At 42.1% G+C, this 25,645-nt stretch overlaps 3 non-coding genes across 3 annotated transcripts; 1 reads left to right on the forward strand and 2 right to left on the reverse strand.

The window, feature by feature from the left end:
- Positions 1-261: 261 nt before the first annotated feature.
- LOC112780938 (small nucleolar RNA R71) lies at positions 262-368 on the reverse strand. Its single transcript, XR_003191744.1, has one exon. It is a non-coding gene; the product is annotated as a small nucleolar RNA R71 (small nucleolar RNA).
- Positions 369-13,848: 13,480 nt separating this feature from the next.
- On the reverse strand, positions 13,849-13,955 carry LOC112780793 (small nucleolar RNA R71). The gene has a single exon (XR_003191608.1). It is a non-coding gene; the product is annotated as a small nucleolar RNA R71 (small nucleolar RNA).
- Positions 13,956-25,226: 11,271 nt separating this feature from the next.
- LOC112780188 (small nucleolar RNA R71) lies at positions 25,227-25,334 on the forward strand. The gene has a single exon (XR_003191041.1). It is a non-coding gene; the product is annotated as a small nucleolar RNA R71 (small nucleolar RNA).
- Positions 25,335-25,645: the final 311 nt, after the last annotated feature.

The raw sequence follows: 25,645 nt of genomic DNA on the forward strand, positions 1-25,645 counted from the left end.
ACCCTTGTTTAGAACAACTGTTCATTCGGAGGAGGCGTCCAAGAAGACCCCAATCAACATCTAACCACCTTCCTGAGGATCTGCGATACTGTGAAGTCTAATGGTGTTCATCCTGACACCTATAGACTACTTTTGTTCCCTTTCTCACTCAAGGATAAGGCATCTAAATGGCTGGAATCCTTCCCTAAGGAGAGTTTGACAACCTGGGAAGATGTGGTGAACAAATTTTTAGCCAAATTCTATCCTCCTCAAAGAATCAACAGGCTGAGAGCTAAGGTTCAAACTTTCAGGCAGTAGGATGGTGAGACTATATATGAAGCATGGGAGAGGTTTAAAGACCTAACAAGGAGGTGTCCACCAGATATGTTCAATGAATGGGTGCAGCTACACATTTTCTATGAAGGCCTTTCTTATGAATCAAAGAAAGCAGTAGACCACTCATCCGGAGGATCTTTGAACAAGAAGAAGACCATTGAGGAGGCCATAGATGTCATTGAAACTGTAGCAGAGAATGACTACTTCTATGCCTCTGAAAGAGGGAACACTAGAGGAGTGATGGAGCTAAACAATGTAGATGCTCTGCTGGCCCAAAACAAGCTCATTACCAAGCAATTAGCTGACCTCACCAAGAAGATGGAGAGGAACCGAGTAGCAGCAATCACCACCTCATCAACAACCCAAGAGGGAGTGAATGCAGAGGCAGAGAGTGAGCAGGAGCAAGCCAACTACATTGGGAATTCACCTAGACAAAATTATGACCCATACTCCAAGACCTACAACCCTGGTTGGAGGAATCACCCAAACTTTGGGTGGGGGAATCAACAAGATCAAAGCCAAGATCAGAGACGTCACAACCCCAACAAAAATGCAGCTCACCAATAATTCACACAGAGAACATATCAACACCACCATAACAACACCTCTCCACATCCATATCAAAACCAAAATAACACTCCTCATCCTTCTACCTCCAATCCCAACCTACCATCATCTGATGACAGACTCTCAAGGATTGAGAACCTGCTTGAAGGCATATGCAAAGAGATTCAAGATAACAAGGTGTTCAAGGAGGAAGTGTGAGCAAATTTTAAAAACCAGGGAGACACCATCAAGAGGTTGGAATCTCAAGTGGGGTATCTCTTTGAGCAGATTCCCAAACCTACAGATGGATTCCCAAGTGACACAGAGAAAAATCTGAGAGGTGAAATAAAGAAAGTAAGATGGGAAGATTGCAAGATGGTCACTATAAGTGGTAAAGAGACTGAGGACAAGCCAAACAGGCCGCCAGAACAACCTGGAGATACCTCAACAGAGAAGAAGGAAAAAGATCACCAAGAACCAAAAATCTCACAACAGGAGCTGCTGAGACTCTATGCACCCTTTCGCCAACTACTCAATGGTGCTGTGGAGAAGAGAATATACTCAAGATTTCTTGACTTGTTTGCATCTCTGCATGTAAACATACCATTCATCAAGACCATCCAACAAATGCCTGCATACATCAAGTATATGAAGGAACTGCTTCCCAAGAAAAGCTCACTCAAGGGAGGCCAAACTATAGTGATGAACAAGGAGTGCAGCGCTCTCATTCAACCAGAGTTGCCTACAAAAAGAAAGGACCCAGGGAGCTTTCACATCCCCTGTGCCATAGGAGAAACAATGTTTGATAAAGCACTCTGCGATTTGGGAGCAAGCATCAACTTAATGCCCTTATCCCTTATGAAGAGGCTGCAGATCAATGAGATAATGCCCACAGATGTTGTCATCAGGCTGGCTGACAAAACTCAAAAACAAGCAATAGGAGTGGTGGAAAACGTGTTGATAAAGGTTGAGAAATACTTTCTTCCCACAGACTTTGTCATATTGGACACGGAAGAGAGTCACACTCACCCAATCATATTAGGAAGACCATTCCTAGCTACAGCCAGAGCACTCATAGATGTGGAGCGAGGGGAGCTAATCTTGAGGATCCATGATGAACAGCTCACCTTCACTGTTTTCAAACACTCACAAGAAACAGATCAAGAGAATAAGGAACCAAGGAAGGATCACAGTGAGATACTGAAAGAAGAAACAAGCACTGAAGCATAACCAGCACATCTGGGAACTCCCTTGATTTATGAACAAGGCAAACAGCAACTGCCACAGCTCAAAAAAAATCAGGAGGAACCTAAACCACTAGAATCATATGAGACCAGTAACCACATTTCCTTAGAGGAGGAGGTCACAAAGAGTAAGACAACATCACAAGGAACAAAGAAGAAGGTACCAAGGAGGTGGAGGAACAAGAAGATCCCTACCGAGGACTTCTCTCCAGGGAATAAAGTGATCTCAGCTTACTTCCCAGATATCCCCCCTGATCTCCCCACTATACCATCTCAGTTACCTAAGGTCTTCACTATCAACAGAGTTCTCTCCTTGGAACATGTAGAGATCATTGATACAACCAATGGATATAGGTCCACAGCAAGAGGGGAGGACTTGAAGCATTATCAACCTCCCTGATGAAGGAGAAACGTCAAGCTAGTGACGCTAAAGAAGCGCTTCATGGGAGGCAACCCATGTTTTATATGCTTTTAGAAAATAGTGAATAAGTCAATATTCATGAATTCTAACCCAAACTTGACAAACACTTGGTGAAATCCTTATTATGCAATATATAGTGAAGAATAAGTGGTGTTCAAAGCATGCCAAGAAAGCATGAATGCAATTCAGAGCATGCTAGTCATGGAGCCTTGAACAAAACTTTTTCATCATAGTGCTACAAACTAAGTTTGGTGTCACCCAACGTGCCACCAATGTGCATATAAGAATACACAGTTAGTTAGTTAGTTGGTGTTCATGAATAAACAATCTAGTTCTTTTTCTTTATTATTCTAGCCGTAAAGTTTAATTTCTCAATGATATTAATTTTTCTTATTTTATTTTTATAGGAAAAGGGAAAGGAGCATTGAAGGGGATTGACTGGACAATTAAATGAGGAAGGTTCGGACACCACAAAAGGAGGGTACTACACACGTGCCTCAAGGAGGGACGCATTGGAAAATGTTGCCATGCAACATTGAAAAGGATGAGACATATGGAAGGACAAGAGCAAATACTAAACCTTCAGTCCAACTGTATGAGCCAACAAGAAGAGTGGCAGAAACAACAAATGGAGCAGCAACAGGAACACTACTCCCAGCTCACTCAAGCCATCAACCAAGTGAATGAAAGGCAAGAGCGTCAAGATAAGTGCTTGCAAGAACTCAACCAGCGGCAGCTAGCTCAGATGAAAGCATTCAACGAGTTCAGTGTACTTAATGAAGGACGGCAACTACATAGGAAGGAGTTCAACATAAACACTCAAGCCAAGTTGAACTACATGTCTAGTCATATAGATCATCTACACTATGCCATCCTTACATATGATGAGGTCCAAAAAGATTTTGTAGAACAAGAAGAAAGGAAGGTGAAACAGCAGAAGGAAACATTAAAGAAGAAGATGGAAGATGCTGGCTTCTGGAAGAAGTTGATTGGAAAAGGCAAGGGAGGTGGGAGCTCAAGCGCAACAAGTAAACACAAAGAGGACGAGCAAGAGGGAGAGCATGGGCAACCTCATGAGTAAAAGGTGGTGGAGTTCCTTCTTTGGTCCATTTTTTTTCTATGCTTTAAATAAGGAAGATCTTGTATGAAATAGAACATGCTTCCATGTTAGTTTGAACCTTTTTCAATTCTGTCTTTTAAACTTTTTGTTGATTAGGGCTGTGTTTTCTAGTCTGAATGTCATTACTGCATCATTTCCTTACTTAATTGTATGCTTGTCCTTTTGAATCAAATGAAAAGAGAATGAGTGTTTTATAAAAGACCAGAGTGGAGTTCATACTATGGAGTAAGTTCCTGAGTTTGTGGTGTGGTCATAAGTTAGCTAAGTTGGTTCAACCACAAGGTGGGAAGACAACTATCTGTCATGAATCATATGCTTGAACACACCCCATGAGACTAGCTAAATAACAAGATCCGAATAAGAAAAAGGGAAAGAACAATCAAAGTTGAAGAATAAAAGAAAAATAGCAAGAAAAGAGGCTAGGCACCAAGGGTTTGAGTCTTAAGGGATGTGTCTGTGGTGTTCCTGTAACAAGGATCTGCTTGGATTACTAAGCTCTCAGGGGTGCTTTATCACCTGATAACTTGGGTTAACTAATCCGGGATTATCAGCTGAAAGTCCACTATCAAGAGCAATCTTTGCTACGGAACATTTAGTAACCCAAAGAGGTGCTGGACACCAAGACCTCAAGGAAAGAAAATAAACAAACCATGTGCCTGTGGTGTGTATGTATGGGGGAGAGACTTGAGGAAGTAAGTCCTTAGGGGTGCTTCAACACCTAGCACCTTGAACCAACTGGTTCGGGAGTGTTGGCTGAAAGCTTATTCTAAAGAGTTGCCCCCTTACAGAGCACTTAGCCTAAGAACACAAATAAGCCCTGAAATGACAACAAAAGGATCAATGAATAAAAGTCTCATGGGATGCAATCAAGTGAGTATTCTAGAACATGATAAAGGTCTGAAAGCCAGTGAAGGAATGAACCTAAGTTGCTATGCATGAAACCACCATAAAACCAAGAACATGACTTCCACAAGAATGACTCATTTCTCTTGGTATTCCATTCATCATTCTCTTGTTCCAGTACTTGCTTAGGGACAAGCAAGCTTTAAGTTTGGTGTTGTGATGCCAGGGCATTTTGGCTAGTTTCACTGAGCTTTTCTTTACTGTTTTTAAGGTAGTTTCATGCATTTTCTTAGAAAATAAGCTAGTTTTGGGTAGATATTCACTTACATCTTGATTCAAGCATACATTGTGCACTTTACATGATTTCATGAGAATTTTGCATGAATTATATGACAAATTAAAGGATGCATGTCTCATGATTTGGATTAGAACTTTGATGCACTTTATTGCTTGATTTCAGGACAAAGGAAGCAAGGAAGAACCACATTAGCAGCCACGTTAGTCTAACTAACGTGACCACTAACGTGGAATGGGAGCTAGCTTGCAACGTTAATGAGAAAAGTAATCGCCAATAACACTCTCGAAGCCATCATAACCCACGTTAAGAGACACGTTAACTAAGTTAACGTGAACTCTAACGTGGAAGAAAGAAAATGGAGCCAACGTTAGTGACACTTACCTTTGTCACTAACGTTGGACCAAGCTCATAAGTTGCCACGTTAAGAGCCACGTTAACTTAGTTAACGTGGACTCTAACGTTAAGAAGCAAAAGAGAAGCCAACGTTAGTGACATTCACCTTTGTCACTAACGTTGGCCAAGCCTCCATAAGCCACGTTAACTCCCATGTTAACTTAGTTAACGTGGAAGCTAACGTGGAGAGAGCAATTGATAGCCAACGTTAGTGACACTTACCTTTGTCACTAATGTTGGGGTGAACCACCAAGAGCCACCATGTGCAACGTTAACTCCCATGTTAACTTAGTTAACGTGGAAGCTAACATGGATAAAGAGATGATGAGCCAACGTTAGTGACACTCACCTTTGTCACTAACGTTGGAGATGGCTAGCATGACTACGTTAGAAGCCACGTTAACTTAGTTAACGTGGACTCTAACGTGGGAAATAGGGGCACATTGGAACGTTAGTGACAAAGGTAAGTGTCACTAACGTTCTCGAAGAATTAGCACTGCTACGTTAGAAGCCACGTTAACCTAGTTAACGTGGACTCTAACGTAGGGACAAGGGAGGACTCTCCACGTTATTGGGAAAGGTAAGTCCCAATAACGTGTGCGAAGGACTAAGAGGCAACGTTAGTGGTCACGTTAGTGCCACTAACGTTGAAGTCAACGTGATCATATTTGGGTTTGAAACGTTAGTGAAAAAGGTGATTGTCACTAACGTTCTCGAACCCACACTTTCACTTAACGTTGACACCACTAACGTCCTGAGTCAAAGTCCCTGCATACTTCACCTTTTCTCTCTGCAAGCAAAGCTAAGCCCAATGAAAAAGATAACTACTTCAAACTCAAGATTCAGAGTCCCATACCCAAGACTTGAAGAGCTAACTAAAAGATGAGAAGAGTAGTATATATAGGAGTAGCTTTGAATTAGTTAGGGAGTTGGAAATTTTAGGGAGCCTTTGGCATAGAACTACTCTCTGTATTTTACTTTCTCTGCACTTCTAGTTTTACTTTCATCATGTATTCTCCATCTTGGTTTTTATTTTCCAGAGCTATGAACAACTAAACCCCTTTCATTGGGTTAGGGAGCTCTGTTTTGATTTGATGGATCAATATTAGTTTTCATTCTCCTTCTTCTATCTTTTCTCTTGATTTTACTAGAAAGCTTTCGATCTTCATCCAATTGGGTAGTTATCTTGGAAAAGAAGCTATTCATACTTGGATCTCTTCTGAACCTTGAAAGAGGAATGAAGAGATCATGCTAGAAATGCTTTCTCATGCTGGACCAAATTGGGTTTGGATGGATATGTGACTATAATCCTACCAACACTTGATTTGGGAAATGCATGTGGTATAATCAGTGACCATACTTCATCTCTTCTCATGAGCAATTGACCAAGGAATTGGCTATTGATCAAGATTTGAGAGATTGAATTACCAAGAAATTGGAATTCGATCACTTAAGATTGCCAAGGAGATCAATGAATGCATTGATTGAGGAAGAGATGAAAATGAACTTGATCCGGAGAATGCAACATCTCCTGAGCCCAATGAACTCCCCATTTCTGATCTTACCCATTCTCTTTAATTTCTGCCATTTACTTTTATGAGCAATTACCCCATTCCCGTTTAAGGTTCTGCAATTTACTTTCCGCCATTTACATTCAGCTTTTTATTTCTAGCATTTACTGTTTCTGCTATTTACTTTCCCGCCATTTAATTTTCTGCAAATCTCAAATCAAATTCTGGTTCGCTCAACTATAACATTCCTCTAATTCAAGTTTCTTGATCAATCAATCTCTGTGGGATTCGACCTTACTCTATTGTGAGTTTTTACTTGACGACAAATTCAGTACACTTGCCGAAGAAAATTTGTTGAGAGACAAGTTTTGTGCGTATCAGCATGCTAAACCAATCACCAAAGACAAGAAGCGGGATGTTCACCGGCTTCTCTGTGAGAACACACCAAACAAGCAAGGTGAGGTCTGCCATGAGGGACGACTTGTGGGTGCTAGGTAGCACATAATAAGATATGATCTGGGCCCAAGCTCTACCTTCAACAGTGAGAAAGCGAGCGTCAATGCTCTTGGGCCTCATCCGCACTCGACCATGGATCCAAAATGCCTCTGGTTCAGCAATGACTCGGAGGATCGAGTCCCAATTGAATCCAAACTTCTCTCGCTGACGTAAGACGTCTTGGTAGCCATCCATGTCACTTGGTACTGGTAGGACATTAAGCACTTACTGAATAGCCTCTTCTAAAACTGAGACTTGCTTTCGGCGCATGTATACCGATTGAAAAGAAGAAAGATGGTAGTTAGTGTAGAATTCTTCCACCAAAAAGAGGTTGATTTCCCTTGGTTTCCTCAAGAGAAACTCCCATCCTCGTTGTTCAATGCGGGGCAAAATATAAGGAGCAACCTTGTCCGACGGAGCGAGTAGATGCTCAGGATGATAGTTCCTTACGGCTATGGAGGGGAACATAAGTTCACAAAAGCGGTTGGGGAACCTTGAAGAATCTTTCGCCGGTTTGCCCTTTTCATTCACATCAATAGGAGCGGGTGTCTTCCCTTTCTTAGATAGGGGTTTGGCTCCTAATGAAGAGCGCGCCTTAGAGTTTGACCTTTGGGGTGCCCTTTTTGCGGCCGGTTTCCTCGAAGCTATTTCTTTGCCTTTCTTGGTGGCCATCCTAAAAAGAAGGGAAGGAAGGAAAACATTAAACCCAATAATCAATTTGACAAAAATATGCAAGTGACTTGTAGTGCCCATGGTGAATGTAAAAGCAAGGTCATAACACTTGGCATGGGATGCAAGAGGAAGTAAAGCATGCAATGGCATGAGAAGAGTGATCTCAAGCATCCATAATAAAGAGCAAGTCATGTTCAATCAATATCTAATTGGCAAGTATGAACTTGAGGCACACAAATTAGACTCAATGCATTTAAGAGAAAGCAAATGAATGAGGAGGGAGCACCAATTTGAAAATCTTCGACTAAAATGAACCAAAATGGTATGTGTGCATTTCCTCGAACACTTGGCGTGCAATAATCAAGCAATGAGCAATTATGAGATACTGAACTAATTCAAAGCCCAAAATTGAACATCAATCATCACATAAACATCACACAATCGCAAAGATAAGAAAAAGAATGACAAAAGATCTATTAATACAAATTAAGCTCAAATTCAACATCCATGGAGAAATAAGGAAAAACGAAAAGTAAGCAAACAAGAAGTAAGAAACATCATCATGCAAGTGAAAGAGAAACTAAGTAAAGCAATAAGAAGCATCTAACTAGAAGAAATAATGCAAGAGAAAATAAAGAAGAGAAGTAGAAGAAGTGAAACCTTGAAAAGTATGAAGGAACAAGGTTGAATCTTCTTTTGTGAAGATGAGAAAGAAAATAGGAGAAGTGTAGTGCCACCGGAAAAGGTGGTTGTCGCCGGTGAGTGGCCGGAGACAGTGGTGGTAGATTATGGAGGAAGAAGAAGAAGAGGAGGGAAATGATGGAGGAAGAAGGAAAAGAAACTAAGAAAGAAAAGGGGTTGAGATAAAGAAAAACAGGGCAAGGCACGAAGGTATTAAACTGACTCGCGCAACCGGCGCGCGCGCACAAGGTGCGCTGGCGCGTCGGTGAGGGTGCTAGCAGAGGACGCGTGCGCGTCAGTGGCGCGCGCGTGTGAGGGAAGTTGTGCCTCAGGCACAGAAGTGGCACAAAGTTGGCTCAAGTCTCTGGTTTTTGTACCAGAGTGAATCAGTGAGGCAGGCGCGCGGATGCGCACTTTGCGCAGACGCGTGCTTGAGGTATTTCGCAACTGGCGCGGATGCGCAGAACGCGCGGACGCTTCAGTTTTGGCACAAGGTTGGCCCAATTGTGACACAACTCTCTGGTTTTTGTACCAAAGAATCCACATATCTCCGTCGGCGCGCGCGCGCACCGTGCGCTGGCGCGTCGATGGTTAAATTGCAAGGGTGCGCGCAGGCGGCATGTACGCAAACGCGTGGGTGCCTGGCGCGAGTTGGGCACAAAGTGGGCATGACTCTCGGGTATTTGGCCCAAGAATGGAATTTCGCCACCGGCGTGCGCGCACTGTGCGCTAGCGCGTCGGTGCCCTTCTTCAAAGAAAAAATTTTTGTTTTCTTTATCTTTTTCACATCCTATCTATATGAACATTCTACCTATCCAACAAAATCAACAAAGCTAGCATTTCTATGCATTCAATCAATCATCAAAAGATCACAAAATTCACAAGAAACTAAAGAATGCAAACAAGATGGTATAAACAAGGAAGTTCTTACCACGGTGGGGTGCCTCCCACCAAGCACTTTTCTTTAATGTCCTTAAGTTGGACGATCCTTTTGTTAAGCTTCCTCTCTTCTTGGTGCATCCTCAAATATGTACACCTCTAGCTCTTTTGGGGGCTTGCACCCATGGTACTTCTTCACTCTATGTCCATTCACTTTGAAAGTTGCTTCACTCTTGGGATCAAACAATTCCACCACTCCGTAGGGCTTCATCTCCTTCACCTTGAAAGGTCCTTCCCATCTAGAGCGGAGCTTGCCAGGAATAAATCGGAGCCTTGAGTTGTAGAGGAGGACCTCATCACCTTTTTGAAAGTCCTTCTTCCGGATGTGATGGTCATGGAATGCTTTAGTCTTTTCCTTGTAGATTCGGGCATTCTCATATGACTCGTTCCTCAAATACTCAAGCTCCTCTAGTTGTAACTTCCTAGCTTCACCCACCTTGGCTAAATCCATGCTGCACTGCTTTACCGCCCAATAGGCTCGATGCTCAATCTCCACCGGGAGGTGGCATGCCTTACCATAGACGATCCGGAAAGGACTCATCCCTATCAGAGTCTTGTAGGCCGTTCTATACGCCCATAGTGCATCTCCTAACCGGAAGCTCCAATCCTTTCTTTGCGGATTGACCACTTTCTCCAAGATTCTCTTGATTTCCCGGTTGGACACTTTTGCTTGTCCATTTGTTTGCGGATGATAAGAAGTAGCAACCTTATGTGACACTCCATAGCGCTTGAGCAATGCTTCTACCTTTCTATTACAAAAGTGGGATCCTTGGTCGCTCACGATTGCTCGTGGCGACCCATAACAGCATACAATGTGATTCCTAATGAAAGACACAACGGCATTGGTGTCGTCAAGGCGGGTAGGTATGGCCTCTACCCACTTTGATACGTAGTCAATCGCTAACAGAATATACAGATACCCACTAGAGTTGGGAAACGGTCCCATAAAGTCAATGCCCCATAAATCAAATATTTCACAGAACAACATAGGTTGTTGAGGCATTTCATCCTTTTGGGATGCGTTTCCTGACTTCTGACACTGATGGCAAGACACACATAACTGGTTAGCATCCTTGAATAAGGTTGGCCACCAGAATCCACAATTCAACACTTTTTTAGCGGTCCTTTGTGGGCCAAAGTGGCTGATGCCAGGACATTTTGGCCAGTTTCACGGACCTTTTCTTTACTATTTTTAAGGTAGTTTCATGCATTTTCTTAGAAAATAAGCTAGTTTTGGGTAGATATTCACTTACATCTTGATTCAAGCATAGATTGTGCACTTTACATGATTTCATGAGAATTTTGCATGAATTATATGACAAATTAGAGGATGCATGTCTCATGATTTAGATTAGAACTTTGATGCACTTTATTGCTTGATTTCAGGACAAAGGAAGCAAGGAAGAACCACGTTAGCAGCCACGTTAGTCTAACTAACATGACCACTAACGTGGAATGGGAGCTAGCTTGCAACGTTAATGAGAAAAGTAATCGCCAATAACGCTCTCGAAGCCATCATAACCCACGTTAAGAGTCACGTTAACTAAGTTAACGTGAACTCTAACGTGGAAGAAAGAAAATGGAGCCAACGTTAGTGACACTTACCTTTGTCACTAACGTTGGACCAAGCTCATAAGTGGCCACGTTAAGAGCCACGTTAACTTAGTTAACTTGAACTCTAACGTTAAGAAGCAAAAGAGAAGCCAACGTTAGTGACATTCACCTTTGTCACTAACGTTGGCCAAGCCTCCATAAGCCACGTTAACTCCCACGTTAACTTAGTTAACGTGGAAGCTAACGTGGAGAGAGCAATTGATAGCCAACGTTAGTGACACTTACCTTTGTCACTAACGTTGGGGTGAACCACCAAGAGCCACCATGAGCAACGTTAACTCCCACGTTAACTTAGTTAACGTGGATAAAGAGATGATGAGCCAACGTTAGTGACACTCACCTTTGTCACTAACGTTGGAGATGGCTAGCATGACTACGTTAGAAGCCACGTTAACTTAGTTAACGTGGACCTTAACGTGGGAAATAGGGGCACATTGGAACGTTAGTGACAAAGGTAAGTGTCATTAACGTTCTCGAAGAATTGGCACTGCTACGTTAGAAGCCACGTTAACCTAGTTAACGTGGACTCTAACGTAGGGACAAGGGAGGACTCTCCACGTTATTGGGAAAGGTAAGTCCCATTAACGTGTGCGAAGGACTAAGAGGCAACGTTAGTGGTCACGTTAGTGCCACTAACGTTGAAGTCAACGTGATCATATTTGGGTTAGGAACGTTAGTGAAAAAGGTGATTGTCACTAACGTTCTTGAACCCACACTTTCACTTAACGTTGACACCACTAACGTCCTGAGTCAAAGTCCGTGCATACTTCACCTTTTCTCTCTGCAAGCAAAGCTAAGCCCAATGAAAAGGATAACTGCTTCAAACTCAAGATTCAGAGGCCCATACCCAAGACTTGAAGAGCCAACTAGAAGATGAGAAGAGTAGTATATATAGGAATAGCTTTGAATTAGTTAGGGAGTTGGAAAGTTTAGGGAGCCTTTGGCATAGAACTACTCTTTGTATTTTACTTTCTCTGCACTTCTAGTTTTACTTTCATCATGTATTCTCCATCTTGGTTTTCATTTTCCAGAGCTATGGACAACTAAACCCCTTTCATTGTGTTAGGGAGCTCTGTTGTAATTTGATGGATCGATATTAGTTTTCATTCTCCTTCTTCTATCTTTTCTCTTGTTTTTACTAGAAAGCTTTCGATCTTCATCCAATTGGGTAGTTATCTTGGAAAAGAAACTATTCATACTTGGATCTCTTCTGAACCTTGAAAGAGGAATGAAGAGATCATGCTAGAAATGCTTTCTCATGCTGGACCAAATTGGGTTTGGATGGATATGTGACTATAATCCTACCAACACTTGATTTGGGAAATGCATGTGGTATAATCAGTGACCATACCTCATCTCTTCTCATGAGCAATTGAACAAGGACTTGGCTATTGATAAAGATTTGAGAGATTGAATTACCAAGAAATTAGAATTCGATCACTTAAGATTGACAAGGAGATCAATGAATGCATTGATTGAGAAAGAGATGAAAATGAACTTGATCCGGAGAATGCAACATCTCCTGAGCCCAATGAACTCCCCATTTCTGATCTTACCCATTCTCTTCAATTTCTGCCATTTACTTTTATGAGCAATTATCCCATTCCCGTTTAAGATTCTACAATTTACTTTCCGCCATTTACATTCAGCTCTTTATTTCTAGCATTTACTGTTTCTGCTATTTACTTTCCCGCCGTTTAATTTTCTACAAATCTCAAATCAAATTCTGGTTCGCTCAACTAGAACATTCCTTTAATTAAAGTTTCTTGATCAATCAATCTCTGTGGGATTCGACCTCATTCTATTGTGAGTTTTTACTTGACAACGAATTCGGTACACTTGCCGAAGAAAATTTGTTGAGAGACAAGTTTTGTGCGTATCAAGTTTATGGCGCCGTTGCCGGGGATTGATTTTGTATCAACAATGATTAAGTTGGAGGATCACTAGATTGAGCATTTGTTATTCTGTTGATTTAAATTTCTGTTTGAGCACTTTACTTTTGGTTTTAGTTGTTTTGTATTCCCATCCCTTTAACCCCTTTATTTCAGTTGTTTACACTCTGTTTCACTCACCCACTAATTGTTTGATATATTGCATCACTCACACTAACAGTAATTCTAACAGAATACTTTCTGGATCTGTTTCCTTGCTTGTAATTTGTTTGTTGTATGACAGGGAGGAGAAGCGGGGCTTCAACTTCCTTTGATTCTGAATCTGAGAGGACCTTCCTTAGATTAAGGAGGGAAACAAGAGAAAAAAGAGTAGTGGGTGCTGAGAAAGAGGAAGAGTACTTTGAACTAGACATGGAGGAGAATATGGAGAACCATCATGAAAAAGAGGCTCACAACCATGGCAGAGAAGGTCTAGCAAATCATGCTGGGCAAGAGAGAAGAGTTCTAGGCTCTTACATCAACCCAAACCCAGGAAACTGTGGAAGTAGCATCCAAAAGCCAACCATACATGCCAACAACTTTGAACTAAAACCACAGCTCATCACCTTTGTTCAGAACAACTGTTCATTCGGAGGAGGCGTCCAAGAAGACCCCAATCAACATCTAACCACCTTCCTGAGGATATGCGATACTGTGAAGTCTAATGGTGTTCATCCTGACACCTATAGACTACTTTTGTTCCATTTCTCACTCAAGGATAAGGCATCTAAATGGCTGGAATCCTTTCCTAAGGAGAGTTTGACAACCTGGGAAGATGTGGTGAACAAATTTTTAGCCAGATTCTATCCTCCTCAAAGAATCAACAGGCTGAGAGCTGAGGTTCAAACTTTCAGGCAGCAGGATGGTGAGACTCTATATGAAGCATGGGAGAGGTTTAAGGACCTAACAAGGAGGTGTCCACCAGATATGTTCAATGAATGGGTGTAGCTACACATTTTCTATAAAGGCCTTTCTTATGAATCAAAGAAAGCAGTAGACCACTCATCTGGGAGATCTCTGAACAAGAAGAAGACCATTGAGGAGGCCATAGATGTCATAGAAAATGTAGCAGAGAATGACTACTTCTATGCCTCCGAAAGAGGGAACACTAGAGGAGTGATGGAGCTAAACAATGTAGATGCTCTGCTGGCCCAAAACAAGCTCATTACCAAGCAATTAGCTGACCTCACCAAGAAGATGGAGAGGAACCAAGTAGCAGCAATCACCACCTCATCAACAACCCAAGAGGGAGTGAATGCAGAGGTAGAGAGTGAGCAGGAGCAAGCCAACTACATTGGGAATTTACCTAGACAAAATCATGACCCATACTCCAAGACCTACAACCCTGGATGGAGGAACCACCCAAACTTTGGGTGGGAAAATCAACAAGACCAAGGCCTAGATCAAAGACGTCCAAATCCCAACAATTTAGGTCACCAACATGCCACACCTAGACCATATCAGCACCTACATAACCACCCCTCTCAATACTTCTACCAAGGGAAAACTAACCTTTCTCATCCATCCAACCGCAACCCACCATCATCTGATGACAGACTCTCGAAGATTGAAAACCTACTTGAAGGTATATGCAAAGAGATTTAAGACAGTAAAGCGTTCCGAGAAGAAGTGATGTCCAATATGCAGAATCAGGATGCTGCCATCAAGAAACTTGAGACACAAATTGGCTACCTATTCAAGCAAATTCCCAGCCACAACCTTCGCAGCAATACTAACTCAACCCAAAGGGAGGAGTGTCAGGCTATCATCCTTCAGAGTGGGAAGGAACTGAAGGAAACCCCCCAGAAACCACAAGAAAAGGACTCAAATGAAAAGGAAGAAGAGCAGGATGGAGCTCGAGTTCCCACTTTGAGTTCACAAAAAGGGGAAGGAGTGCTGAAGCCAGACGTCCCAAGAGTCTCATACCCTCAGCAATTAAAGAAGAAGGGGGATGACAGCCAGTTCTTGAGATTTTTGGAAATCTTCAAGAAACTACAAATCAACATACCTTTTGCTGAAGCAATAGAGCAAATTACCCCTCTACGCCAAGTTTTTAAAGGAGCTAATGACTAAGAATAAAAGCTGGAAGAACAGCGAGACTGTGATACTAACCGAAGAATGTAGTGCTATCATTCAGCATAAACTACCCCAGAAATTGAAGGATCCAGGGAGCTTTCAGATGCCTTGTATCATAGGGGAAATCACAGTGAAAAAGGCTCTATGTGACTTAGGAGCCAGCATAAATTTGATGTCGTTAGCCATGATGAGAAAAATGAAGATTGAAGAGGCTAAACCAACAAAGATGGCCCTACAACTGGCAGACAGATCGTTCAAGTTCCCTCATGGCGTAGTAGAAGATTTGCTGGTGAAAGTGGGAGATTTCATCTTCCCAGCAGACTTTGTAGTGCTGGACATGCAGGAGGAAACCAAGGCTTCCATCATCCTGGGAAGGCCGTTCTTGGCCACTGCTGGAGCTGTCATTGATGTACAAAAGGGGGACCTCACCCTGAGATTACACAATGAAAAGATGACATTCAATGTGTTCAAAGCCATGAGTTACCCACCAGAACAATTGGGAGAATGTATGAGGTTGGACTCACTTGAAGATGCAATGTAGGAGAGTTTTGAAGAAGAAGAACCTGAAGGGTTAACAGAGGAGGAGTCAACGTTTAGTGAAGATATTGCAACAGTAGAGATTCATATACAAGGGGCATCAAAAGAAGAGAACGAAAAGTCAGAAGCACCCAAACTTGAACTCAAAGCACTGCCACCCACTCTCAAATATGCATACTTAGGAGAAAATGAAAGTTACCCAGTGATCATAAGCTCGTGCCTCAGCCAAGATCAAGAGGATGAACTACTCAAAGTATTGCGAAAGCACAAGGATGCCATTGGATGGACTCTTGCTGACCTGAAAGGAATAAGTTCAGCCATATGCATGCATAAGATACTACTGGAAGATGATGCCAAACCATCCATTCAATCCCAAAGGAGGCTGAACCCAATCATGAAGGAAGTGGTACAAAAAAAAGTTATGAAGTTATGGCAGGAAGGGGTAATCTACCCGATCTCAGACAGCCCCTGGGTCAGCCCCGTGCATGTCGTGCCCAAAAAGGGAGGAATCACTGTAGTTCCCAATGGGAAGAACGAACTAATTCCTACAAGGACCGTCACAGGATGGCAGATATGTATAGACTATCGGAAACTCAATGAGGCTACACGAAAGGACCATTTCCCCCTCCCATTTATGGATCAGATGTTGGAAAGACTCGTAGGACATGCATATTACTGTTTTCTTGATGGTTATTCAGGATATAACCAAATAGTGGTTGATCCTAGAGACCAAGAGAAAACTTCATTTACCTGTCCATATGGAGTGTTTGCCTACAGGCGCATGCCATTTGGGCTATGTAATGCACCTGCGACTTTCCAGCACTGCATGCTTTCTATCTTCTCAGATATAATAGAGAAATTCATTGAAGTTTTTATGGATAATTTCTCGGTATTTGGAGATTCCTTTACTAGCTGCCTGAGTCACCTTGCCTTAGTATTGAAAAGGTGCCAAGAGACCAATCTGGTCTTGAACTGGGAGAAATGTCACTTTATGGTGACAGGAGGAATAGTCCTTGGCCATAAGGTCTCTAACCAAGGCATTGAAGTGGACAGGGCTAAAGTGGAACTTATTGAAAAACTGCCTCCACCTAGTGATATCAAGGCAATTAGGAGCTTTTTAGGGCATGCTGGCTTTTACAGAAGATTTATTAAAGATTTTTCAAAGATAGCCAAGCCCTTAAGCAATCTCCTTATATCTGATACACCATTTATCTTCGATGAATCATGCATGCTAGCATTTGAAAATTTGAAAATAAGGTTGTCCTCTGCTCCTATCATTTCCCCACCTGATTGGAACTTACCATTTGAATTGATGTGTGATGCATCTGATTTTGCAGTTGGGGCAGTGTTAGGACAGAGGAAAGATAACTTAGTCCATGTGATATACTATGCTAGCAAAGTCCTCAATGATACTCAAAGAAATTATACCACTACTGAAAAGGAGTTGCTAGCAATAGTTTTTGCATTTGACAAGTTTAGATCGTACCTCATCGGTGCTAAAGTGATTGTTTTCACAGATCACACAGCACTTAAATACTTGTTTGCCAAGCAAGAATCAAAACCAAGACTAATAAGATGGATCTTATTGTTGCAGGAATTCAATATTGAAATCAGAGACAAGAAAAGAGTAGAGAAAAGGTAGCAGATCACCTATCCAGAATCCCTCATGAGGAAAGTGGAACACATGATACAAGTGTGAACGAGCTCTTCCTCGATGAGCAGCTGATGACAGTTCAGAAAGCACCATGGTTCGCAGACATTGCCAACTTCAAGGCAACTGCAGCCTTACCTCCAGAGATCAATAAACATCAAAAAAGGAAGCTCATGAATGATGCAAAATACTTTGTCTGGGATGAGCCATATCTCTTCAAGAAGTGCTCAGATGGAATCCTTAGAAGATGTGTTTCGGAAGAAGAAGGACGAGAGGTCCTATGGAATTGCCATGGCTCATGCTATGGAGGCCACTTTTGAGGGGACAGAACTGCAGCAAAGGTGTTACAAAGCGGATTCTTTTGGCCCACCCTTTTCAAGGATGCCAAAGAACTAGTAAAGAGCTGCAATGAATGTCAAAGATCTGGAAACTTACCCAAAAGAAATGAGATGCCACAAAATTTCATCTTGGAACTAGAACTGTTTGATATGTGGGGAATCAATTTCATGGGACCATTCCCAACCTCATATTCAAACGAGTACATCTTGGAATCAGTGGATTACGTTTCCAAGTGGGTAGAGGCTATTGCAACCCCAACGAATGACAACAAGGTGGTCATGAACTTCCTCAGGAAGAATATCTTTAGCCGGTTTGGAGTCCCACAAGCACTCATCAGTGATGGAGGGAGCCATTTTTGTAACAGACCACTAGAAGCTCTTCTCCTATGATATGGGGTAAAACACAAGGTGGCCACGCCTTACCATGCCCAAACAAGTGGGCAAACGGAGATATCCAACAGAGAGCTAAAGAGGATTCTGGAAAAGACTGTGGGAGCATCAAGAAAGGATTGGTCAAAGAAGCTGGATGATGCTCTTTGGGCATACAGAACAACATTCAAAACTCCACTTGGAATGTCCCCATATCAACTGGTGTATGGTAAAGCTTGTCATTTACCACTGGAGCTAGAACACAAAGCTCTCTGAGCTCTCAAGATACTAAATTTTGACAACATTGCTGCTGGTGCAAAGAGGATCCTGCAACTGCAAGAGATGGAGGAATTTAGATCTCAAGCCTATGAAAATGCCAAGATTTATAAAGAAAAGGCGAAGAGAAGACATGACCTGCATCTGGCACCAAGGAGTTTTGAAAAGGGGCAACAAATACTCCTTTACAACTCCAAATTGAGACTGTTCCCTGGTAAACTTAAGTCAAGGTGGTCTGGACCCTTCCTTGTGGTGCGCAGAAATTGTGACTACACTTTGATTATGTAAAATTCATCGCTCTTTCTTTCCCTCGTAATGGCGCCAAAAACATGATGCCAATACCATGGTTCACAACTTCGCACAACTAACCAGCAAGTGCACTGGGTCGTCCAAGTAATACCTTACGTGAGTAAGGGTCGAATCCCATGGAGATTGTTTGTATGAAGCAAGCTATGGTCACCTTGTAAATCTCAGTCAGGTGGATATAAAATAGTAATGGGGTTTTCGAAAATAATTAATAAAATAGTCATAGAAATACTTATGTAAATCATTGGTGAGAATTTCAGATAAGCGAATAGAGATGCTTTCGTTCCTCTAAACCTCTGCTTTCCTGCTATCTTCATCCAATCAGTCTTACTCCTTTCCATGGCTGGCTTTATGTAATGCATCACCATTGTCAATGGCTACTTTCGGTCTTCTCTCAGGAAAATGATCCAAATGCCCTGTCATGGCATGGCTAATCGTCTAGAGGCATCACCCTTGTCAATGGTTACATCCTATCCTCTCAGTGAACATGGTCAACGCACCCTGTCACGGCATGGCTATTCATCTGTCGGTTCTCGATCATACTGGAATAGGATTTACTATCCTTTTGCGTCTGTCACTACGCCCAGCAATCGCGAGTTTGAAGCTCGTCACAGTCATTCAATCATTGAATCCTACTCGGAATACCACAGACAAGGTTTAGACTTTCCGGATTCTCTTGAATGCTGCCATCAATCTAGCTTATACCACGAAGATTCTGGTTAAGAGATCTAAGAGACACTCATTCAATCAAAAGTAGAACGAAAGTGGTTGTCAGGCACACGTTCATGGGGAATGATGATGATTGTCACGTTCATCACATTCAGGTTGAAGTGCGAATGAACATCTTAGAAGCGAAATAAGATGAATTGAATAGAAAACAGTAGTACTTTGCATTAGTCTTTGAGGAACAGCAGAGCTCCACACCTTAATCTATGGAGTGTAGAAACTCTACCGTTAAAAATACATAAGTGAAAGGTCCAGGCATGGCCGAATGGCCAGCCCCTCTGATCTAAGAACCAGGCGTCCAAAGATGATTCCTCCGATTCAAAGATGTCTAATACAATAGTAAAAGGTCCTATTTATAATAAACTAGCTACTAGGGTTTACAGAAGTAAGTAATTGATGCATAAATCCACTTTCGGGGCCCACTTGGTGTGTGCTTGGGCTGAGCTTGAGTGTTGCACGTGTAGAGGTCCTTCTTGGAGTTGAACACCAGCTTTTGTGCCAGTTTGGGCATTGAACTCCACTTTGCAACTTGTTTCTGGCGCTGGACGCCAGAATTGGGCAGAGAGCTGTCGTTGAATGGCAGTTTGCGTCGTCTAAACTTGGGCAAAATATGGACTACTATACATTGCTAGAAAACCCTAGATGTCTACTTTCCAACGCAATTGGAAGCGCGCCATTTCGAGTTTTGTAGCTCCAGAAAATCCACTTTGAGTGCAGGGAGGTCAGAATCCAACAACATCAGCAGTCCTTCTTCAACCTCTGAATCTGATTTTTGCTCAAGTCCCTCAATTTCAGTCAGAAAATACCTGAAATCACAGAAAAACACACAAACTCATAGTAAAGTCCAGAAATGTGAATTTAACATAAAAACTAATGAAAACGTCCCTAAAAGTAACTAGATCCTACTAAAAACATACTAAAAACAATGCCAAAAAGCGTATAAATTATCCGCTCATCACAACACCAAACTTAAATTGTTGCTTGTCCCCAAGCAACTGAAAATCAAATAGGATAAAAAGAAGAGAATATACTATAAATTCCAAACTATCAATGAAACATAGCTCCAATCAAATGAGCGGGACTTATAGCTTTTTGCCTCTTGAATAGTTTTGGCATCTCACTTTATCCATTGAGGTTCAGAATGATTGGCATCTATAGGAACTCAGAGTTCAGATAGTGTTATTGATTCTCCTAGTTCAGTATGATGATTCTTGAACACAGCTATTTTATAAGTCTTGGCCGTGACCCTAAGCACTTTGTTTTCCAGTATTACCACCAGATATATAAATGCCACAGACACATAATTGGGTGAACCTTTTCAGATTGTGACTCAGCTTTGCTAAAGTCCCCAATTAGAGATGTCCAGGGTTCTTAAGCACACTCTTTTTTTGCTTTGGACCTTGACTTTAACCGCTCAGTCTCAAGTTTTCACTTGACACCTGCACGCCACAAGCACATGGTTAGGGACAGCTTGGTTTAGCCGCTTAGACCAGGATTTTATTCCTTTAGGCCCTCCTATCCACTGATGCTCAAAGCCTTGGGATCCTTTTTATTTGCCCTTGCCTTTTGGTTTTAAGGGTTATTGGCTTTTTGCTCTTGCCTCTTGGTTTTAATAGCTTTTGGCTTTTTCTGCTTGCTTTTTCTTTTTCTTTCTATATTTTTTTTCTGCAAGCTTTGTTCTTTGCTGCTTTTTCTTGCTTCAAGAATCATTTTTATGATTTTTTAGATTATCAAATAACATGTCTCCTAGTCATCATTCTTTCAAGAGCCAACATATTTAACATTCATGAACAACAACTTCAAAAGACATATGCACTGTTCAAGCATACATTTAGAAAACAAGAAGCATTGTCACCACATCAGTATAATTAAACTAAGTTCAAGGATAAATTCGAAACTCATGTACTTCTTGTTCTTTTGAATTAAAACATTTTTCATTTAAGAGAGGTGATGGATTCATAGGACATTCATAACTTTAAGACATAGTTACTAACTACTAATGATCATGTAATGAAGACACAAACATAGATAAGCACATAACATAGAAAACGAAAAACAGAAGAAATAAGAACAAGGAATGAATCCACCTTAGTGATGGTGGCGTTTCCTTCTTGAGGAACCAATGATGTCCTTGAGCTCTTCTATGTCTTTTCCTTGTTTTTGTTGCTCCTCCCTCATTGCTTTTTGATCTTCTCTTATTTCATGAAGGATGATGGAGTGCTCTTGATGTTCCACCCTTAGTTGTCCCATATTGGAACTCAATTCTCCTAGGGAGGTGTTGATTTGCTCCCAATAGTTTTGTGGAGGAAAGTGCATTTGAGGCATCTCCGGGATCTCATGGTGATGAGCTTCATACGCCACTTGAGCTCCATGAATGGGCTCTCTTGCTTGCTCCATCTTTTTCTTAGTGATGGGCTTGTCCTCTTTAATGAGGATATCTCCTTCTATGTCAATCCCAGCCGAATTGCATAGGTGGCAAATGAGGTGAGGAAAGGCTAACCTTGCCATAGTGGAGGACTTGTCAGCCACCTTGTAGAGTTCTTGAGGTATAATCTCATGAACTTCCACCTCTTCTCCAATCATGATGCTATGGATCATGATGGCCCGGTCTATAGTAACTTCAGACCGGTTGCTAGTGGGAATGATTGAGCATTGAATGAACTCCAACCATCCTCTAGCTACAGGCTTAAGGTCCAATCTTCTTAGTTGAACTGGCTTGCCTTTGGAGTCAATCTTCCATTGAACTCCTTCTACACATATGTCCATAAGGACTTGGTCCAACCTTTGATCAAAGTTGACTCTCCTTGTGTAGGGGCGTGCGTTCTCTTCCATGTTTTCCAAGTTGAACACCAACCTCACATTTTCCGGACTAAAATCTAAGTATTTCCCCCAAACCATTGTAACATAGTTCTTTAGATCCGGGTTCTTACATTGATCATGGTTCTTGGTGATCCATGCATTGGCATAGAACTCTTGAACCATTAGGATGCCGACTTGTTGGATGGGATTTGTTAAAACTTCCCAACCTCTTCTTTGAATTTCATGTCGGATCTCCGGATACTCATTTCTTTTGAGTTTGAAAGGGACCTCAGGGATCACCTTCTTCTTGGCCACAACATCATAGAAGTGGTCTTGATGAGCTTTGGAGATGAATCTTTCCATCTCCCATGACTCGGATGTGGAAGCTTTTGTCTTCTCTTTCCCCTTTCTAGAGGATTCTCCGATCTTAGGTGCCATCAATGGTAATGGAAAAACAAAAAGCTTATGCTTTTACCACACCAAACTTAGAATTTTGCTCGCCCTCGAGCAAGAGAAGAAAGAATAGATGAAGAAGAAGAAAAAATGGAGGAGAGGGAGAAGGGGTTGTGTTTCGGCCAAGAAGAGAAGAGAGGGTTGTGTTGTGTGAAAATGAGGAAGAATGGAAGGCTTTATATAGGGGAGGGAGGGGGGATTAAGTTTCGGCCATGTAGGGTGGGTTTAGGTGGGAAATTGATTTTGAATTTTGAAGGTAGGTGGAGTTTATGAGGTAGGTTTATGGGGAAGAGTGGATGGATGTGAGTGGTGAAGAGGTGATGGGGAAGAGGGATTGAGGTGATTGGTGAAGGGTTTTGGGGAAGAGTGTTTATGGGATTGTGTGAAAGAGGGGTGAGAAGAAGTGAGTGGAGGTAGGTGGGGATCCTGTGGGGTCCACAGATCCTGAGATGATCCTGTAGGGTCCACAGATCCTGAGGTGTTCAAGGAATTACAACCTTGCACCAAATTAGGCATGTAAAATGCCCTTGCACACAACTCTGGGCGTTCAGCGCCAGGTTGGTGCCCATTTTGGGCGTTCAACGCCCATTTACTGGCCATTTCTGGCGTTGAACGCCAGAACCATGCTTGTTCTGGGCGTTCAGCGCCAGCTCCTCTCCAGGGTGCATTTCTGGCGTTCAGCGCCCAGATGATGCCCATTTTGGGCGTTCAGCGCCCAGACACTGCCCATTTTGGGCGTTCAGCGCCAGAACCATGCTCTGTTCTGGCGTTGAACGCCAAGCAGATCCTTCCTCCAGGGTGTGATTTTTCTTCTGCTGTTTTTGATTCCGTTTTCAATTTCTATATTTATTTTGTGACTCCACATGATCATGAACCTATAAAGACATATAACTAAGAAAAATATTGTTAGATAAATAAAAATTGGGTTGCCTCCCAACAAGCGCTTCTTTAATGTCAATAGCTTGACAGTGGGCTCTCATGGAGCCTCACAGATGTTCAGAGCATTGTTGAGACTCTCCAACACCAAACTTAGAGTTTGGATATGGGAGTTCAACCCCAAACTTAGAGTTTGGTTGTGGCCTCCCAACACCAAACTTAGAGTTTGACTGTGGGGGCTTTGTTTGACTCTGCTTTGAGAGAAGCTTTTTCTGCTTCCTTTCCATGGATGCAGAGAGAGATCCTTGAGTTGTAAACACAAGGTTGTCCTCATTCACTTGAAGGATTAATTCTCCCCTGTCCACATCAATCACAGCTCTTGCTGTGGCTAGGAAAGGTCTTCCTAGGATGATGGATTCATCCTCTTCCTTTCCAGTATCCAGGACTATGAAATCAGCAGGGATGTAAAGGCCTTCAACCTTTACTAACACGTCCTCTACTTGTCCATAAGCCTGTTTTCTTGAATTGTCTGCCATCTCTAATGAGATTTTAGCAGCTTGCACCCCATAGATTCCCAGTTTCTCTATTACAGAGAGGGGCATGAGGTTTATTCCTGAACCAAGGTCACACAGAGCCTTAAAGATCACGGTGCCTATGGTACAAGGTATTATGAACTTTCCAGGATCCTGTCTCTTCTGAGGCAATGTCAGTTGATCCAGATCACTTAGTTCATTGGTAAACAAGGGAGGTTCATCTTCCCAAGTTTTAATACCAAATAATTTGGCATTCAGCTTCATGATTGCACCAAGAAACTTGGCAGTTTGCTCTTCAGTAACATCCTCATTCTCTTCAGAAGAGGAATACTCATCAGAGCTCATGAATGGTATAAGGAGGTTCAATGGAATCTCTATGGTCTCTAGATGAGCCTCAGAGTCTTTTGGTTCCTCAGAGGGAAACTCCTTATTGATCACTGGACGTCCCAGGAGGTCTTCCTCCTTGGGATTCACGTCCTCTCCTTCCCTTACAGGTTCGGCCATGGTGCTTATATCAATGGCCTTGCACTCTCCTTTTGGATTTTCTTCTGTATTGCTTGGGAGAGTACTAGGAGGGATTTCAGTGATCCTTTTACTCAGCTGGCCCACTTGTGCTTCCAAATTTCTAATGGAAGACCTTGTTTCATTCATGAAACTCACAGTGACCTTAGATAGATCAGAGACTAAATTTGCTAAATTAGAAGTATTTTGTTCAGAGTTCTCTGTCTGTTGCTGAGTGGATGATGGAAAAGGTTTATTATTGTTAAACCTGTTTCTTCCACCATTATTAAAGCCTTGTTGAGGCTTTTGATCCTTCCATGAGAAATTTGGATGATTTCTCCATGATGAGTTATAGGTGTTTTCATAAGGTTCACCTAAGTAATTCACCTCTGCTATTGCAGGGTTCTGAGGATCATAAGCTTCTTCTTAAGGAGAAGCCTCTTGAGTACTGTTGGATGCAGCTTGCATTCCATTCAGACTCTGAGAAATCATATTGACTTGCTGAGTTAATATTTTGTTCTGAGCCAATATGGCATTCAGAGTATCAACTTCAAGAACTCCCTTCTTTATAGGCGTCCCATTATTCACAGGATTCCTTTCAGAAGTGTACATGAACTGGTTATTTGCAACCATGTCAATGAGTTCTTGAGCTTCTGCAGGCGTTTTCTTTAGGTGAATGGATCCACCTGCAGAAGTATCCAATGACATCTTTGATAGCTCAGATAAACCATCATAGAATATATCTAGGATGGTCCATTCTGAAAGCATGTCAGAAGGACACTTTTTGGTCAGCTGCTTGTATCTTTCCCAAGCTTCATAGAGGGATTCACCATCTTTTTGTTTGAAGGTTTGAATATCCACTCTAAGCTTGCTCAGCTTTTGAGGAGGAAATAACTTGGCTAAGAAAGACGTGACCAGCTTATCCCAAGAGTTCAGGCTATCTTTAGGTTGAGAGTCCAACCATATTCTAGCTCTGTCTCTTACAGCAAATGGGAAAAGCATGAGCCTGTAGATTTTAGGATCTACTCTATTAATCTTAACAGTATCACAGATCTGCAAGAAATCAGTTAAGAACTGAAAAGGATCTTCAGATGGAAGTCCATGAAACTTGCAGTTCTGCTGCATCAGAGAAACTAGCTGAGGTTTCAGCTCAAAGTTGTTTGCTCCAATGGCAGGAATGG

The sequence above is a fragment of the Arachis hypogaea genome, chromosome 19 (assembly GCF_003086295.3).
Source record: "Arachis hypogaea cultivar Tifrunner chromosome 19, arahy.Tifrunner.gnm2.J5K5, whole genome shotgun sequence".
NCBI lineage: Eukaryota > Viridiplantae > Streptophyta > Magnoliopsida > Fabales > Fabaceae > Arachis > Arachis hypogaea.